Genomic DNA, 6,000 nt, shown 5'->3' on the forward strand with positions numbered 1-6,000 from the left:
TTGACATACTCATCATAGTCATTGCACTCAACCACTTGCTTGCCCTTGCTACTAGATCCATGCTCAAAGCTTTCATCAATTAAATCATCACATGAGGTAGCTATATCAATCTTAACAACATGGTTAGTAGCATCATGTGGCTCATTTGGTAAGAATTCTTGTGCAATAGTAAGGGTATCATAATTGATCTTTAGAGTTGTATATTCATCTTTTAGCTTATTGTGACTAGTGATAAGCTCATTGTGCACCCACTCAAGTTTATCATTTTTATCTTTAAGCTCTTTCTTAGAAGATTTGAGCTCCTTGAGTTTGGATGATATAGAATCATTTATTTCTTTGAGCTCATCATTAGCCTTTTCTAATGTGTCACACTTAGCTAAGAGTGAGTCATTTTTAGCATCAAGTTTTTCATTTGTAGCTCTACTCTTTCTAATGATCTTAGTATATTTTCTTAGTATTTTGACAAGATCATCATATGTAGGTGAGTCATCATCATCGCTATCACTATCATCATCACTAGCATGTTCATCATCACTACTATCATCACTCTTAGTTACCTTGCGTTCACCTTTGGCCATAAGACATAGGTGTGTAGAGGATGATGGCGATGGTGGCGGTGAAGATGCAAGATCAATAGCAATGGCGGCCAACTTTTCATCGTCACTATCATCATCGGATGATCCACTTGATGAATCAATGTCCGTGAGCCAATCACCGACAATGTAGGCCTTGCCACTCTTCTTCTTCTTGTAGAAGTCCCTCTTTTTGCCATCTCTCTTCTTGTATGGCTTGTTCTTTTTCTTTTCATCTTCATCACTTGAATCATCTTTCTTGCCCTTGTTCTTGAACTTGTCTTTCTTGGCCTTTGTGCATTGATGAGCTAGATGGCCAAGTTCACCACAATTGTAGCAATCTATCTCGGAGATTGGCTTTTTTCTTGAGCTTGTGAAGAACTTCTTCTTCTTGCCGTCAAACTTGATGCCACTCTTGTTTAGCCTTTTTAGCATCTTGGTGGTCTTCTTCACCATGAGGGCAAGGCTTTCTTCATCATCTTCATCACTTGAGCTCTCATACTCAAGTCTTGCTTTGCCCTTGTCTTGGCTAGCTTTGAATGCTAAGTCCTTCTCTTTTTTCTTTGTAGAGGATGAGCCATCTTGTGGTGTGATGTGCATGTACATCTCATGAGCATTGATCTTTCCCAAGATTTGTGTCGGTGTAGCGGCGGAAAGATCACCTTGATGTAGCATGGTCACAATGTGCCCATATTTGTCAATGGGGAGGACACTCAAGATTTTTCTCACAACATCGGACGATGACATTTGAGTAAGTCCAAGCCCATTGACTTCCTCTACAAGAACATTTAATCGAGAATACATCTCATTAGCACTTTCTTTAGGAAACATCTCAAAAGAATTTAGCTTTTTAATCACAAGATGATAGCGTTCCTCACGCTCACTCTTGGTTCCCTCATGGAGCGCACAAACGTCCGACCATAGTGCATGGGCGTTTTTGTGGTTCCTTACACGATTGAACACATCTTTGCAAAGGCCTCTAAAGATGGTGTTGCGAGCCTTTGCATTCCATTTTTCATAATTCACTTCATCGCCTTGAAGTTGTGCGACATTCCTAGGTGTTGGGAACCCTTGAGAGGCGGCTCTAAGTATTCCAATGTCTAGAGCTTCTAAGTACGCTTCCATGCGGATTTTCCAATATGGAAAGTCATCTCCCTCAAAGATAGGAGGAGGTCCATCCCCATGAGACATCTTGCTCTAAGCAATTAAGCTTAAAAACATGAGCACAAGGCTCTGATACCAATTGAAAGGATCAAGATGCCCAAGAGGGGGGGGTGAATTGGGCTAATTCTAAATTCTCTTGCACTAATCAAATCCTACGGATAGCCCAATTAACCCCTTGTGCCTAGAAAAATGTTTATATTAAACTAATGCACAACAACCTTGCAACCTATGTTCCAAACTTACTCTAGCAAGCAATTCTATGGATGTAAAACAAGTATTGAATTGCTTAAATTAAATACTCAAAGTAAGTGCTCAAAGTAAATAGGGAGAGAAAGGAACGCGGCGATGTTTTGCCGAGGTATCGGAGAGTCGCCACTCCCCACTAGTCCTCATTGGAGCACCCACGCAAGGGTGTAGCTCCCCCTTGATCCGCGCAAGGATAAAGTGCTCTCTATGGATTGATTCTTCGACACTCCGTCGCGGCGAATCACCCAAAGCCGCTCACAACTTGAGTTGGGTCACCCACAAGCTCCGCCGGGTGAACACCAAACTCCCGATCACCACCAAGCCGTCTAGGTGATGGCGATCACCAAGAGTAACAAGCACGAACTCTCACTTGACCACGTGAAGCCTAATGAGAAGATGGATGCACACTTTGCTACTCTTGATTTGCTAGTGAGGCTACTCTCTTGGATTCTCAAATCACAAACACCTCACTAGGACCTTGCTCTTCTTGGCACTCACAAACGTATTTCTCAGCTGTTGGAATGAGCAAAAGTTACTCCACTCACGAGTGGAGCCTCTATTTATAAGGCAGCCTGAAAAATGAACCGTTATGAGCTTCTGCGGGATGACCGGACGCTCCGATCGTTTTGACCGGACGCTCCGGTCAGTTCAACCCGCGAATAGTTTTCAAATGATGACCGAACGCTGTCAGGGTCCGGTCAGTACCGACCGGATATGTCCAGTCGCTCTTGGATGCTTACTGTAAACGACCGGACGCTAGATACTCAGGGTCCGGTCACCACTGACCAGACGCGTCCGGTCACTCTTTCCCAAGTCTGGACCCTTACTGGAGTCGACCGAACGCTAGCCCTCAGCGTCCGATCACACGACCTTCCAGCGTCCGGTCACTCCAGACTTGTTCTTCACGGTCAAATGAACTGACCGGACCCTGCGGCCAGCGTTCGGTCGCACCGGAGCCAGCGTCCGGTCAGTGTTTGACCCTCCATTCACTTCCAACATTCGAACATATGTGAATGAAGTTTGCTCCATAGGATCTTGGGCATTCATAGGAGCTACCTAGAGCTAGTTTAACCAAGTGTGCACCACACCTAACTCACTAGACTCAACTAGGTCAAGCTACCCGTTCATGCCCCCTTCATAGTATGGCCAAAGGAAAAACAAAGTCCTAAACTACTCTAAGTGTCTCTCCAACTCTAATCGACACTTAGAACTAGTTATCCTTAACCTTGTCGTCCATCCTTTAAAAACCAAAACAATTTCCATCGTAGGGGCATAACAACTTTGATTGCCTAATCGATCTCCATTACCATGACCTAACTTAATTGCCTCTGCAAAACACATGTTAGTCATAGTAATCTTGTATTGACATTAATCACCGAAATCCAACTAGGGGCCTAGATGCTTTCATCGGCCAAGTATACTCCTCAATCAAATGGGCTAGTTGAAAGAAAGAATAGAACCTTGATTGATATGGCAAGATCAATGTTGAGTGAGTACAATGTGAGTCATTCATTTTGGGCCGAAGCAATCAACATGGCTTGCTATTATAGCAACCGACTCTATTGTCACCCCATGATGGAGAAGACACCCTATGAGCTTTTGAATGGAAGAAAGCCCAACATAGCATACTTTCGGGTTTTTGGTTGTAAATGCTATATATTGAAGAAAGGCACTAGATTGAGCAAGTTTGAAAAGTAATGTGATGAAGGTTTCTTGCTTGGTTACTCCACTACTAGCAAGGCTTATAGAGTTTGGAATTTAGCTAGTGGTACTCTTGAGGAGGTTCATGATGTGGAGTTTGATGAAACAAATGGTTTCCAAGAGGAAAATGAGAATCTAGATGATGTAAGAGGCACTCAATTGGTCAATGCAATGAAGAACATGGACATTGGTGAGTTAAGGCCTAGAGAGGTAATTGATATTGAAGATGACAAGAATCAAGTGCTCTCTAACTCAAATATGCAAGCTAGTAGTTCTCATGATCAAATCCAAGCAAGCATTAGTAATGGCAATATGCAAGATCAACAAATGGCTAGTTCATCATCTCAACCAAGTGATCAATCAAATGCTAGCAATCAAGTGCAAGTGCTTCAACCAACCAATGTTGCAAGAGATCATCCATTGGATACTATCATTGGTGATATTTCAAGGGGAGTACAAACTAGATCAAGATTGGCATTATTTTGTGAGCACTTCTCATTTGTGTCATCCATTGAACCTAAGAAGATAGACAAAGCTTTGAATAATGTTGATTGGGTCAATGCTATGCATGAAGAGCTAAACAACTTCACAAGAAACCAAGTATGGGAGTTAGTTAAGAGGCCTAAGGGTCATAATGTGATTGGAACCAAGTGGGTCTTTCAGAACAAGTAAGATCAAGATGGGATAGTGATAAGGAACAAAGCAAGATTAGTGGCTCAAGGTTACACTCAAGTTGAAGGTCTTGACTTTGGAGAAACATATGCCCTAGTTGCAAGATTGGAAGCAATTAGTATCTTGCTAGCTTATGCTTGTGCCCACAACATCAAGTTATATCAAATGGATATGAAGAGTGCATTTCTCAATGGGTACATCAATGAGCTTGTATATGTTGAGCAACCTCCCAGTTTTGAAGATGAGAAGAAACCCAACTATGTCTACAAGTTGCGAAAGGCTTTGTATGGATTGAAACAAGCACCTAGAGCACGGTATGAGAGATTGAAGGATTTCCTACTCTCTAAGGGATTCAAGATGGGAAAGGTTGACACCACTCTTTAGATCAACAAATCAAGAATTTTGTGAGGAGTTTGGCAAGATGATGGCAAGTGAGTTTGAGATGTCTATGATTGGAGAACTTAGTTACTTCCTTGGTCTTCAAATAAAGCAAATGAAGAATGGCACATTTGTGAGTCAAGGCAAGTATATCAAGGATATGCTCAAGAAGTTTGAAATGGATGAGAGTAAAGCTATTAGTACATCAATAGGGACAAGTGGAAGCTTGGATAGTGATGCTAGTGGCAACATGGTAGATCAAAAGATATATCGGTCTATGATTGAAAGCCTACTCTATGTGACTGCATCAAGGCTGGATGTGATGTTTAGTGTATGCATGTGTGCTAGATTTCAAGCCTCACTAAGAGAAAGTCATTTGAAGGCAACTAAGAGAATATTGAGGTATTTAAAGCATACACAATATGTTGGATTATGGTATCCCAAAGGAGCAAGATTTGAGTTGATTGGATATTCGGACTCTGATTATGCGGGATGCAAAGTTGAGAGAAAGAGCACATCAGGCACATATCAACTATTGGGAAGATCACTTGTATCTTGGTCATCAAAGAAGCAAATTAGTGTAGCACTTTCAACCGCCGAAGCGGAGTACATTTTGGCCGGTAGTTATTGTGCTCAATTACTTTGGATGAAGGCTACTTTAAGTGACTTTGGAATCAAGTTCAAGCAAGTGCCATTGCTATGTGACAATGAAAGTGCCGTAAAGCTCACCAACAACCTGGTTCAACACTCAAGAATAAAGCATATAAATGTCCGTCATCACTTCATAAGAGATCACCAACAAAAAGGGACATTTGCATAGAGAGTGTGGGCACCGAAGATCAACTTGCCGACATATTCACCAAGCCACTTGATGAGAAGAGATTTTGCAAGCTAAGGAATAAATTGAACATACTTGACTTCTCCAATATGTGTTGATGCAACCCCATTATATGACATGCCTCTCCTTCGAGCAATCTAAGGTAAAAGTTGATTGGCATGGCATACATCTTTGCTAAGGACATGATTAGTGCATCTAGATATATTTCACATTTGAATAGGATCATTCATGAAAATCAAATAAATTTGATGCTTGTATGGTACCACTATTGCTTGTATGTTTAAAATGATCTAGTGTTTAACTCAACATGGTACAAGATAACCCTTATTTGGAGGTGTGAAGAAGCTTGTCTTTGGATCAAACCGAGTTAAATATCTTTTGCAAGTAATCTAGGTTGAACCAAATTGGAAACATGATCCGCATTTCGCA

Source organism: Miscanthus floridulus, chromosome 18 (assembly GCF_019320115.1).
Source record: "Miscanthus floridulus cultivar M001 chromosome 18, ASM1932011v1, whole genome shotgun sequence".
In the NCBI taxonomy this organism is placed as follows: Eukaryota; Viridiplantae; Streptophyta; class Magnoliopsida; order Poales; family Poaceae; genus Miscanthus; species Miscanthus floridulus.